Here is a 13,212-nt window from a genome sequence, read left to right as displayed (position 1 = left end):
CACCTTTTTTTCAATTGTTCTTACTCAGGTCAGGTCTGGCAAAAGGTATTACGTTGGCAAGCTATCCAAAGGCAAGCATCAGGGTGGCATAAGGAGCAAAGATGGGCACAAGATCAGTACAGAGGGAAAATGCTAGAAGCTAAAATATTTCGTATATCTCTTGCAGCTAGTATGTATTATATCTGGTAGGATTCCAATTAGAGGATTTTTCAGAAGGTTATAAGAAGTTGTGATGTTTTAGTCAGAAAGATTATAAAGGAAGTTCATACAAGAGGAGGAATGAAGCTGAATTTGAGCATGAAATTACAATTGTTAGATTGGTACCCTATGTAATTAATTTTGAAATATGAGGGATAGGGTGAGGAATGGTTAGGAATAGATTGTTTGTTGTTGGAAGTCTACAGTCCAGGGGATGTCCAGCCTGAGTTATTTTTTCAAGTGCTTTGTATTTCTCATTTGGTTAAATAAAGTTTCTATTTACCAAAAAAAAAGAATTCTAAACACCACTCCTTGACAGCGGCACCATTTTTGATAACGCTCAACTACACTTCATCCAATTCTAAGTGTAGATGGTCGCTAACAAGTATAAACCCAACTAAGAGTTTGGGTTGATCCCAAACAGAGTGATACTATAAAGAATTCAATTAAAAAGTCAAAACATGTCCTAATCATTTGTAGAAGTAAAGGTTTCGCAACATGAAAAGAAATCACAAAGTTTCAACGATCAATATCAAATGGGGGATTTAGTAACCAATTTATGACAAAGATTACTTAACACGGAAAGTAAACAATTAGAGATCTGACCTTAGGAATGTGATCAGTCGAATGCTAATTTCGCGTAATGGGTAATTACTAGTTGCTTAAAGTTGTTAAATCTCAATGGGTAGGCTTGGTATTGAATACAAGATCCATCTCTCAATCAACTATTGCGCTTCAAGTGAGTTCTCTCGAACCTCAACATAACACTACCAAACAACCCAATTCCTTAATTAACCCACTCTTTCAAGCTGAGTTTGTAAAGACGCAATCAAACCCTCTTTCTCAAGCTAGATTTTAAAGACATAAGCAATACAACTATCAATCAATCATTCGACTCCATTACCTCTTTCTCAAGCAAACATAGAGAGCTAAACTAGAATTGGATTTTCAACTTCAATTTCTCAATTAAAATATGAATAAATGATTGAACCCACCTTAAGAAACATTAAAATCAACAATTAATAACACCCATTAGCTAATTAGTGCATTCAACTACATAATCACACCCATAAGGTAAGGGATTTTAGCTAAGCATAGTGAAAAGCAAGAAATCGTTAGCAACAAAGTTTTACATCTGATTTGTTAACGATCTGCAATCCCCAAAAGTTGAAATCGGAGCTAAAACCATAAAATCTCCGAATCTAAATCCCAAACTCTACTAAAAATGTTAAACAATGTATAAAAATGTAAGAACTCTTAAAAAACCAGAAGTAGCCAGTATGGGAACTCATTTTCTTCTTTAAAAAATTGTATTTATACGTTTCCAAAATTTCAGCACGGAGTCAACTCGGTGAAGTAAGTCGAGATCGCTAACCCATTTGGCAATCCACCGAGTTACTCTTCTTCTCACCTTTTGGCTTGGCTCTTTCATTGAATTGCTCTAGAACTTTTGGCGAGCTTGATCTCTATTGCCAACCCATTAAGCACATCGTCGAATCACCATTTTACTCGCCAAGTTGGTTTGGTCCATGGGCTCCTTTACTGGAACTTTAGGAAATATGGAGTCCCTCTTGGCGAGTCGCTGAGTGGCTTTTGCAACCTCCAGCTTTTCTTTTCTTCAGCTTTTCTTTTCTTCAGCTTTTCCAACTTTTTTGCTCTTTTTTGCATTGTAATGTCCTTGCCTCACTCTTAGGCCTTCATTGTTGCATATCAACAAATTATCATCAATTATGATCATAACATAGGCATTGAAGACACTAAATCATTAAATAATAAGGCCATAATGAGTCAAAATTCCCGATTCATCAGTTGGTGACTCATTTGATGAATGTTTGGTACATTTAGGTGAAGTGAATGGTGTGAAGAATACAATCTTGTGCTCAATTGGGAGAAATGTCACTTTATGGTAAATGAGGGTATAGTTTTAGGCCATAGAATTTGAGGAATGGTATCGAAGTTGATAAAGCAAAAGTTGAAGTGACAAAAAACTACCCCCCACCCATCTCTATGAAAGATGTTAGAAATTTTTTAGGCAAGTAGGTTTTATAGGAGCTTCATAAAGGATTTATCAAAACTTGCACACCCATTGTGTAAACTGCTCGAAAAGGAGTGGTAGCTTGAGTTTGATGATGCTTATTTGAGAACATTTGAGGGGCAGTAAGAGAAGTTGATTCTTGATAATCATTATTTCACTTGATTAGGCACAATTTTGAAGTTATGTGTGATACGAGTGGGGTGGCACTTGATGTAGTATTTGAACAGAGGCAAGAGAATATTTTTCATTCTATATACTATGCGAGCAAAGCTTTGAATGCTTCTCAAAAGAGTTATACGGTCACTGAACAGGAATTGCTTGTTGTAGTCTTCGCTTTAGAGAAGTTTAGGTCCTATTTGATGGGCACTAATGTCATTTTGCATATTGATCATTTGGCATTAGGGTATCTTATGAAAAAGAATGATGCCAAACCGAGACTAATTTGATGGATATTGTTGCTGCAAGAGTTTGATTTTGAGGTAAAAGATAGAAAAGGGACTGGAAATAAAGTGGTTGATCACTTGTCCAGATTAGAAAAAGAGGCAATGATGAAGTTGGCTAATGGAGTTGAGATAAATGATGCACTCCCCGATGAACATGTATTTGCCTCTTCTTTTAATCTTATCCATTGGTTGCAGATTTCGCCAATTATTTGGCAAGTGATGTGGCGCCTTTGGATTTGTCATTCCACTTAAAAAGAAATTTCATGTTTGATGTGAAAAAGTTTTTCTGGGAAGAGCCTTACTTATTTTGTATCTCTATGCTGATGAGATTATTCGTCGTTATGTGCCTGAGGTCGAGATGATGAGTATATTAAAAGCTTGACATTCATCTCCTATTGGTAGACATCATATTGGTATCCAGACTTCTCATAAAATCTTGCAGTGTGGGTATTATTGGCTTACTGTTCACCAAGATGCTCATGATTTCGCGATGTCGTGTGACAGCTGCCAAAGAGTATGAGGTATTTCAATGAAGCATAAACTCCCAATGACTCCTATACTGATGATTGAGTTGTTTGATGTTTGGGGTCTTGACTTCATGGGTCTGTTTGTGAGCTAGAATGGAATGAAGTACATAGTTGTAGCGGTTGACTATGTATTTAAATGGGTGGAAGTTGTTACACTTTCAAATAATGAAGGGAGGAGTGTCACCGCATTTCTAAAAAAGAGTATTCTCTCTAGATTTGGTACACCAAGGGAGATTATTAGCGATAGAGGTTCCCACTTTTGTAATAGGTTATTCAAGGCATCGCTTGAGAAGTATGGTGTTCGTCACAACGTAGCAACCCCTTATCATCCGCAGTATAATGGGAAAGTTGAAGTGTCAAATAGAGAGAATAAGCAGATTATTGCAAAGACTGTGAATGCAAACAAAACTGACTAGTCAAGAAAACTTGATGATGCTCTATGGGACTATCACACCGCGCTCAAGACTCTAATAAGTATGTCGCCCTAACAACTTATTTTTGGGAAGTCTTGTCATTTTCCTGTAGAGTTGAAGCACAAGGCACTCAAGAAGCTGAATTTGGATTGGGATGTCTCGTCAAGTCAAAGATTGAACGAGTTAAATGAGCTCGATGAGTTTCACCTAAATGCATTTGAAAGTTTAGCCTTGTATAAGGAGAGGATGAAAATGTACCATGATCAAAAAATTGAAAAGCGTGAGTTTTTTCCTGGTGATTTAGTACTCTTATTCAATTCAAGGTTGCAATTGTTTCCTGGCAAGCTCAAATCCAAGTGGACTGGTCCATTCAAAGTGGTGCAAGTGTTTTCACATGGAGTGATTGAACTAGAGAATAAGGAAGGAACGAAGTTCAAGGTGAATGGTAAAAGGATCAAAACCTACTTAGGCCAACCAGAAGAGGTCAAGAAGTGATCGAAGAATAAGACCTTGATGAAGTCTGAGCAATCAAGGGGGTATGCATTGTACCGCGACGTTAAGTCAAGCGCTACTTGGGATGCAACCCAAGATCGATGTAAAATCTAGCCAATGATGGGAATTTTTCTATTTTAGTAAGTTTTAGGATATGTAGAGAGTTTTTTTAGTGATTTCTATGTTTTGTTGAGTCTTAGTTTTGGCTAGATTAGGGAGTATAGGGTCTGTGTAAAAAAAGAGTCAATAAAAATGTAAAGAGAAATTCCTAATGGTTGCTACGTTTGCAAGAAAGCAAAGAAGAATCTCCAGAGAAAGTGTTGGTTCAAGGGTCTACAGTTCTCATAGACGGTTCGTCGTTCAATCGACGGACCGTAGATGGCATCCCTAGATCCTATGTATGCTAAAATTAACTATAGAAGGGAACCACATCACCCATCCATGGACCATTTTTTTACCAATGGGCCATTGTTGGGGTTTTGTTGGTCCAAATCAGTGAATTAGTCGACTCGACCCATAATAAAATTAACTTTAAAAAAAACCTTCATTTTCAAACATCCCTTATTTCCCTCATCTTCACCAACCGTTACAACCCTTCACATAACTGCTTATACAAATTCCCAACCTTCCAATTCCCCCAAATCACATATATATTTCATCCATTCCCTTCTCCCCCATATTCTCTCCCTATTTCTCTCATTTCTTTTCTTTCCCAATTCTTCATTCTACTAAATCAAAGTATTGTGGGTTTGGTGTCAAATTTGCTAGGCATAAAAAAGGGCTAATTAGGAACACAATCACGCAACTTTGCACTACTTGTAAGGTAATGATTTCAAACTTTCACTATTCAATTCGTAGTTGAAATCACAAAGTTGTTACTTGACCTCGGGTATGAATTGCTTATTGAAATTGAGTTGTATAGTTATAATGTACCCTTGGAACGATGGTTAATGAGTGTTGTTGATTACTTTGACGAAAGCATGTGATTATTATGTTCTAGTTGAGTTCTTGAGTTAGGGTATCGAGTTGATATTGTTTGTATGTATGAATTGCATGTTTAAAACCCTAGGGACAATAGAATACTCTGAAAATATGTTGAAATGCATGTTCTAGACGTAGTTTGTTAGTTTGAATAATAATATTGTGATGTCTGTTCAAAGTAGAACTTTAATTTGCAACCAGTACTGGTCGACGACCATGACCTACGTCCCGTGGGGAAACCTACAGACCGTAGGTCTGATTTCGTTGGTCAGATGCACAACTTAGTAGCCTAAGCTATGAACCACAATTTGTCTTATAGTTCATCGTTTCATCAACAAATCATTCTAGTGAACCATCATTCCAACTACAGAGGCCAATTTTGGGACATCCTGACCTATGATGGGCACCGACAGTCCGTCATTCACTGGACGACCCTTAGGTACTGAACGTAGGTCTCAAAAGCAGTCACTACCTTACATTTTTTTATAGTTTGAAATTTATTTTCTTGGTTTATTTTGAGTTGTTTGAATACTAACATGCCTTCCACGGGTACAACGGCGCCAAATAGAGCTCAAACTTACCAACACAAGTACAAGTATAAGTCGGTGGCACCCTCTGCTCGACAACTTGTTGATGAGGAAGCGAAGTCTAGTGCTAGTGGGTTTAAAAATGCCCGGCCTTGGCTAGGACTTCACCTACAACACCTCTAACTACAAGGTGACGGTCGAGACAAATAGTCTGTGATGATGATCATTCATCCCGTGGTGATGATGCCCAATCTGAAGAGGGGCCAACCTTCACATGCTGAGAATAAGGAGTCATAGTTCGACTCTAGCTTTGCTTCAGTGGTAGCCTCGACGTATGATGCCATGAGTTCAGGGTTTCCTCATGATCCTCCCAGTACTCGATACGAGCCAATTCTCTTTTCCACAGAGCCGAATAGATATTGCATCCCCGGGATGTACCAAATATATGAGCATGGGTTTTTTCTCAATGAGCATGATAAGTTTGCCCGGACCATTATCTAGGAGAGACTGTACTAACTGGAGCCTTCACATAGTGCCAAAGATTTATGAGCTATTCACCCAGCCCAGATGCGATTGGATGGCGGTGAATCCGGGAAAATATAACTCAGACATGGTTAGGGAGCTTTATGCTTCATATGTAGCAACAGTGGAGAATACCATGCCACCACGAGCTACGTAATTGGATCATCCTCATCTGCAGACTACATTGGTGTGGGGTATCCCTGTTGACCTATCGGAGAATACTATCCGTCATTTTATTTATGGCTTGACACATACTCAGTCAATTAATACAGCTGAGTACGACTACCAGATGGGTATTGTGCAGAGCAGGGCCTTTATGAAGGACTCCGAGCAGTGAGAGACCTTACTTCGATGGATGGCTCGCCACATTACTGAGGATATAGAGAGAACAGATTAGGTGCGTGATATGTCTTTTGCTATCCAAAAGGCAACCTTGAGCCTTGCAACCATGTTTATCTGGTCCATCATACAGGCTAGATTGCCCCTTACACAACGAACAATGTTGTGATTTAGGACCAAGCGGTTATGCTTACGTCTTTAATGGCAAGACTAGAGATTGATTTCTCTCGAATTATCATCGTAGAGATACATGAGAGGTAGTTTTGGAGGACGACCACCATGCCCTTTCACTACTTCATTTTCACCTTTTTAGAAAGGCTACAGTGTCGGTGTGGCATTGTGACAGGCTAATGGAGGCAATCAAAATGGTCGAGTGGGCCTAATAAAAGATGATGCAAACCCTACGGCTCCTGGGAGAGGCATACAAGTTGATTTTCTACCTTTGGGTGGTGATATTGAGGTTGAGGTTGAAGAGGTTGCTGATGAGTCTTTTGCAACCACTACTCCAGAGCCCGATGTAAATACTCCTCCATCTACTTAATCTGGCAAGGCTGCGAGCACACCTCATGCTCCTACCCCTTATGGTATTTGCCATGCTGCCCCTTGCTTGAGTCAAGAAGTTGGAGACTCATATGGCTACTCTTTAATAGCATATTCGGCCCTGGATGAGAAGTCTGTTGAGGAGTTGGAGGCTCGGATGGAGGCAAAAGTTGATACGAAGATCCAGGCAGTGCATCAGATGATTGATGAATTTGAGCTTAGGGTGATGCAGAGGCCTCAGCCTACTGCCATAGTTGACATGAATTTTATTTAGTCAGAATTGGCTAAACTCTGAGCTGATATTGATGTTTTAGTTGCTCTAGAGGTGGTTGTCCCAACACTTTCACCAGAGAAAGATGCTGGTGATGTGGTGCTAAGTGTTTTGTTTGGCGAGAACTCGCCTTCTCTTGACCTCCCTCGTGCATCTGGAAAGCACAAACAGCACACTGTTGAGCCAGAAGAGGCGAGACGAGCCAGAAAGAGGGAGCGACAACATTTTGATGCAGCCAAGTGCCATTCTTGATGTGAAGTTGCAGCAGTAAAGAGCAAGGGAGATGGTTGTGGGTGCATCTGCATCGAGGAGCACTAGTGATGGTTTTCCCACTACTATTCAGGCCGTTACTGAGGGTGTCACTCGTGATGATCCTACGGGTTTCGGACAACCAGACCCACCTGCTTCTTGATGGGTCTTCAGCGTTTATGCGCCATAGGTTTGTCTCACCCTATGTATTACATTTATTTTTGCATTAAGGGAAATTGCACCATATTTTTGTAAGGGTGGGTGAATGGATTGTGAGTGTTAGGATAAAGTCTGAGTAACCAAACTCATAATCCTTCCTTGGGGTATTTTTGCCTGTGTTTTTTTTTCAAAAGGAACTGTTTTAATTTCTATTGAACCGGCATGTTTAGGATAGTATAAATATAGAAGTAGACCAAATGAAAGCATGGTGGAAAAAAGAGAATGAAAAATTCATACCCCTCATAATATTTGTGTGCTATATTTGTGGGCTTGATAAGTTGAATATGTTGGATCTTTTTATGACATGATAGGAACCGATATGACAATATAAATTAAGTTATAACTTGTACCAGATGCACTAGTGATTTGATAATGAAACAATGTGCCATGTGTGTGGGAGGCTATTTGTATATTCAAATAGTGTGCCAATCTAGAACTTGCCCGTTATTCTTGCTAAAACGATTTAGACTGAGAATTGGGAAATCATCAGAGGTCGTTATTGATAATGAGTCCACTTAAGCCTAAAAGCAACCAACCAAAAGAAATAAATGCCTCATTTGATCCAAATGTTTGAGCCTAATGAATACTATTTCTTTCAATATACCCAACTCACCTTCTCTGAAAATCTCCTCTTTGGACACAATGCACCTCAACTCAGGCCAAAAGCCTAAGTTGAGGGTGGCTACGCCAGATGTTTGCGTTGATTTTGGCCTTGGTCTTCCCTAGGATATTATGAACCTCAACTCATACAAAATACATAAGTTGAGGGTGACTATTGTGAAGATAAACAACAAAAGAAAGGGTATGAAAAGAGTCATTTGTAGAGAAAGAAAAGATGAGAAAAAAATATAGAGAAGAACGGTGTAATGAAACAAAAACAAACAAAATACTGATAATGCTTGAGTGAAAAGATAAAGAAAAAATGAAACAAGCAAGAATACCAAGTCAAAAAAAAAAAAATCGTGCTTAAATAAATCATATGCAGAAGAGCAAAAAACAAGACAATGTTAGAATTGGTTGTAAAAGAGGTAAAATAGTCAATGTAATGTCAAGGAGGACATAAAAGTCATTTAATAGCCAAATATACTACACTTGACCCTGAACCTATGTTACAAGCTAAGAAAGTCCTAGTGATCCTAAGTGACAAATCTAAACAATTAAAGTGTAGAAAATAAGGGCAAGCCTATGACATTGAGGACAAACTGTAGTTGAATTCGCTTCTGAGTGTTAGTGTTTATCGAGTCCCTAACTAAAACATCAAATTTTGTGTAAAAAAAGCATTTCTTTGCGATAAGGGCACAAGCTTCATTGTTAGGAAGTTAGTATCTTGGTGATTGTTGTTTCTGTATGTGAATGTGTCTATTGGTATGTCTATGTCATAAATTGATCAATATAATTTAGCTTGATAACTCTAAATAAAAAGGTTTGCACTATTTTGAAAATAGTTAAAGAGGGTGATTGTTAGAAAACGTCATGTGATAGCTTGAGTTTGTGTGCATAAGTGTCGTTTAGATGTTTGTTGTGTCGCTTGAAAACAAGCAACAATTTTAAGTTGAGGGCGTTGATGTACCTTGAGTTTACGGTATTTTTTTATGCATTAAACTTGGAGTTTTTCAAGAATCTTAGCCATTTTGTTATTAGATGTGATGGTATTTGGATCTAATTTTGTAGGAGATAGGTTTGAAGCAGTTGGTGTTGAAAGTGTCTGAAGCAGCAGGAAATTGGCAACAGACGAGCCCACCTACGAGCCGTCGTTCAATTAACGAGTCGTAGATGGCGGCATGGATTGAAAGTTTTAGGAAGTATGACTAAGGGAGGAACCACGAAAGCTACTAACGAGTCGTGAGTCTAGTGATGGACCATCTCTTTGATGGATCGTCGATGACTTCAGAGAAGATGAGTTCCAGTATTTGAACAATGAGTGAACATGACAGACCATGCTTAGACCTACAGGTCGTAGGTCGTAACCATCGTTAGCGTCAACAGGATTTTTGGCCAAGTGCTGAGCAACGATGGCACCTACAAGTCATTGTTCCATCTGCCAGCCATCGACGACACTACCCAAACCAGAATTTCTTTAGGATTCCTATTCCTACTTGGTTTAGGATTTATTTTCTATAAATATTAGTTGTATTTTTCGTTTTTGGGTTGTTAGACTTTTTGTGAAACTTTGATTTTGGATTTGGAAATTATTTTGCAAACACTTTCAAACATTTAATTCTTAAAGATCGGTTTATGCAATTTGCGTTTGTTCTTCAACTCAAGATTTATGATTTCATCTATTCTAATTGTAAGTTCATGTTGAAACCCTAATATGAACTGTGATAGTTCAAGCATGAATAACTAAATCCACAACTAGGATTGGGGTAACCATGAGTAATTAACAACGTAAAACTAATAATTAATTTATTCTATACTAGTGTTTATGCATGTATTGTTGATCCCTTCGTTTTGAATTATTTTAACGGTGCACAACGTTAGAACTCGCCTGATTCCTACTTGTTCGACCAAGGAAGTAATGAATGAGAAAGGGATTGAACAACAGAGATTTAGCGTGATAATATGCTATCTAATAGCCTGACCCACCTACCGCAAGGGTTAATATGGGGTCAAGGGTAAGGGTTAGTAAAGCATACACCTGTTGACCAACCAAGTTACGAGGTGAAATTCCCTACATGGACGATCAATCACTTATGAGATACCTAACTTACTGATGTTTGCGTAATCAAGACACAACTTCCAATTCAAGTGTCTACGATCGTACAATAGTAAAGTAACCTAACCAAGGGTTGGGGTCGAGTCCCATGGGAGTGGTTTTGTGAACTAATAGAAAAATAAAATTAAGTTCTAATTAGTCATAGCTACAGATATTATCGAATGTAAACATATTAAATATAAAGGGGGTGACACAAGCGTCAATTATCAATAGGGAGGGGGGTTGTATTGATTAACAACTAAACAAAAAAAAATATAAGAAAATGAGATATGGAGACGAGATTCTTGGGATGTGATAGAAATACGGGATAGACTAAATTATCGGATACATGCTTTTGATGGTAAATTGTTGAACATTTGTGACTAGGCTAGACTATAGTGGGGGTAAATTCTCTGTTGAGCAACTTACCCCGAATCAACTCGGTTTCTCTCGAACACTGAGTTGCCACATTAAGCACAGCCTTGGCCTTAGCCCATTCACTCTCTTGAGCTGAATGTGTGGGAGAAGGACTAGGATTCCTCTCTCGAGTTGAACCCATGTCAACACAATACCACCGGCTATCAATTTAGTAGTCTTAGTTTTACGACCTCTCTCGAGAGCAAGCAAAAAACACTAAGATGAAATCGTATTTGCAACTATAATTCCATTAAGTTAATACACAACAACTCAACGAAATCACATTTAAACAACAAATAAACTATCAACAAACAAGGCCCAACAGATAATCTAACCCATATTCACAAAATCACACCCCAAGAATTGGGGTTTTAGCTAGACATGTAAAAGAGATAAAAAATCAATACCAATATCAGTTTCCATCAACTGGGTATGAAGAAACAAGTCTTAAAACACGTCAAGAGTGAAGAATCTTCGAGACCCACGTCCATTTTCTTGAAGTGAAGCCCTTTGAGTCTTCAAGGTTTTTAGAACAAAGTCTCCAAAACCCTCTAAAACTTGGAACTGAAAATATTCTAAGTCTGAAAATAAAAAATGTCTATGACTTGATTTCTTGATACTAAGCTAACAACTTCAACAAGTATTTATAGTGTTTGAAAATTTGTGTGGCAGCGGATCACTCGGCAAGTTAGTCGGGATCGTCGATACACTCAGCGATTCGCCTTTTGGTCGATTTCATCACCTTCTTGCTTTAGCCTTCAGCCTCTTCGCGCTTTGAGTCATTGGGCGATATGGTACTGCTTCACGTAACTACTCGGCGACACGCCAACTGCTCCATTCCATCGCCAACTTGATCTTTCCCTTCAGGGCTTAACACACTGGAACAAAAGGCGATCTCCAGGATGATCGACGACTCACCAACTGGGATCGGCTATCCTCAGACCTTCATTTCTTCATTCTTTTTAGCCGTTTTGTTCCTTCTTGCCAAGTAGTGTCCATGCTTTGCCTCAAACTCCAAATACCTGAAACTTAAGGATTTTTATCAGATATTGAGACAAAATATGCATTTGAGGGCACTAATTCTATCAAAATATAGCCCTAAATTAGTCTAATTTGTGGACTCATCAACACCCACAACTTAAACTTTTGCTTGTCCTCAAGTAAAATCTTGTTCAGCAGTTCAATAAGGATGTGTCAAACAGTGCTACACAAAACTCGATCATGAATGTACACAACAAGGCTCAATTTACTCATGCCAGGATCAACTGTGTACCCAACGATTCAAGTTGTGACACGCCATTACCAAACATTCTCATGCTCGCAATATTTGCTTCAAATGCAAGTTCAAGCTCAACAAAAGTATTTGAATGCCCTCACACAAAGGATGATTCCATACTCACACACAATGATCTAATCATTTAAATCTTCAGAATCAAATGCAATGTTCACACTCAAAAAGAAGAACACAATGCATGATTTCACCCATAGGTTTGCCTGTATTTTAAAATCAACATTTGTTTCAACTCACTCAAGATCAAAAAGGTCTTTTCAACGCTTGTAATGGGGCTGAGTGCAAATGTATGGTCATTTAGGCTCAGTGACTTTCATCCTCATGAAATGTGGTGCTCACAATACTTCCTTTCCTCTTCCTTCATCATTTTCTTTAGTGCTCATAAGTCATCCTATTATTCACTTTTCCATAGTGTGTTGGAAACCCCATTTCTTTTTGCATTTTTCAACTTTATTCCACAACTTTTCTTTTTCATTCTTTTTCTTTCTCTCTTCTTTTTTTTTATATGGAGGGGTTCCATTTTTCTCAACACCATGGGTTAAAGGAGACTTTCCTTGCACTCCTTGACTTTCCCTTTTCTTTTCACCACACCCCCAACTTAGGCTTCTGGCCTAAGTTGGCTATTCAATCAACCACAATTCACGACGATTAAGGGTAATGCGTCAAGAAAGGTCATGTTGTCATCAAATTTCTTCCAAAGAAAGATAAGGTTCAAGGGGTGTTCAAGAGAGGTTCACACACTCATAAGGTAGGCCACAAAAGAGGTATATGTCAAATTGACTCACACTTTTCGAAGTTACCTAAGATCATATCAAGAGATAGCCTTACTTAGTCGACCAGACCAACGGGGCAAATTCTAAGTGTTATCATGTATGGTTCACAGTAAGCTCATCACACAAGGCATCGACACTAAAGTCAAACAAGACTCTACACTTTCGCTAGTTTGCAATGTTCATCGCAAGATAATCGATTTGATACATGGCTAATCAAACCGAGATGTAAATAGTTCAAATATTGTCTGTGCAACTTCATTTGGTCTCATCGTAGCCGTAC

The sequence above is a fragment of the Solanum verrucosum genome, unplaced genomic scaffold (assembly GCF_900185275.1).
Source record: "Solanum verrucosum unplaced genomic scaffold, falcon-dt-bn FXZP01000134.1, whole genome shotgun sequence".
NCBI lineage: Eukaryota > Viridiplantae > Streptophyta > Magnoliopsida > Solanales > Solanaceae > Solanum > Solanum verrucosum.
Note: the sequence above shows the minus strand (reverse complement) of the source record.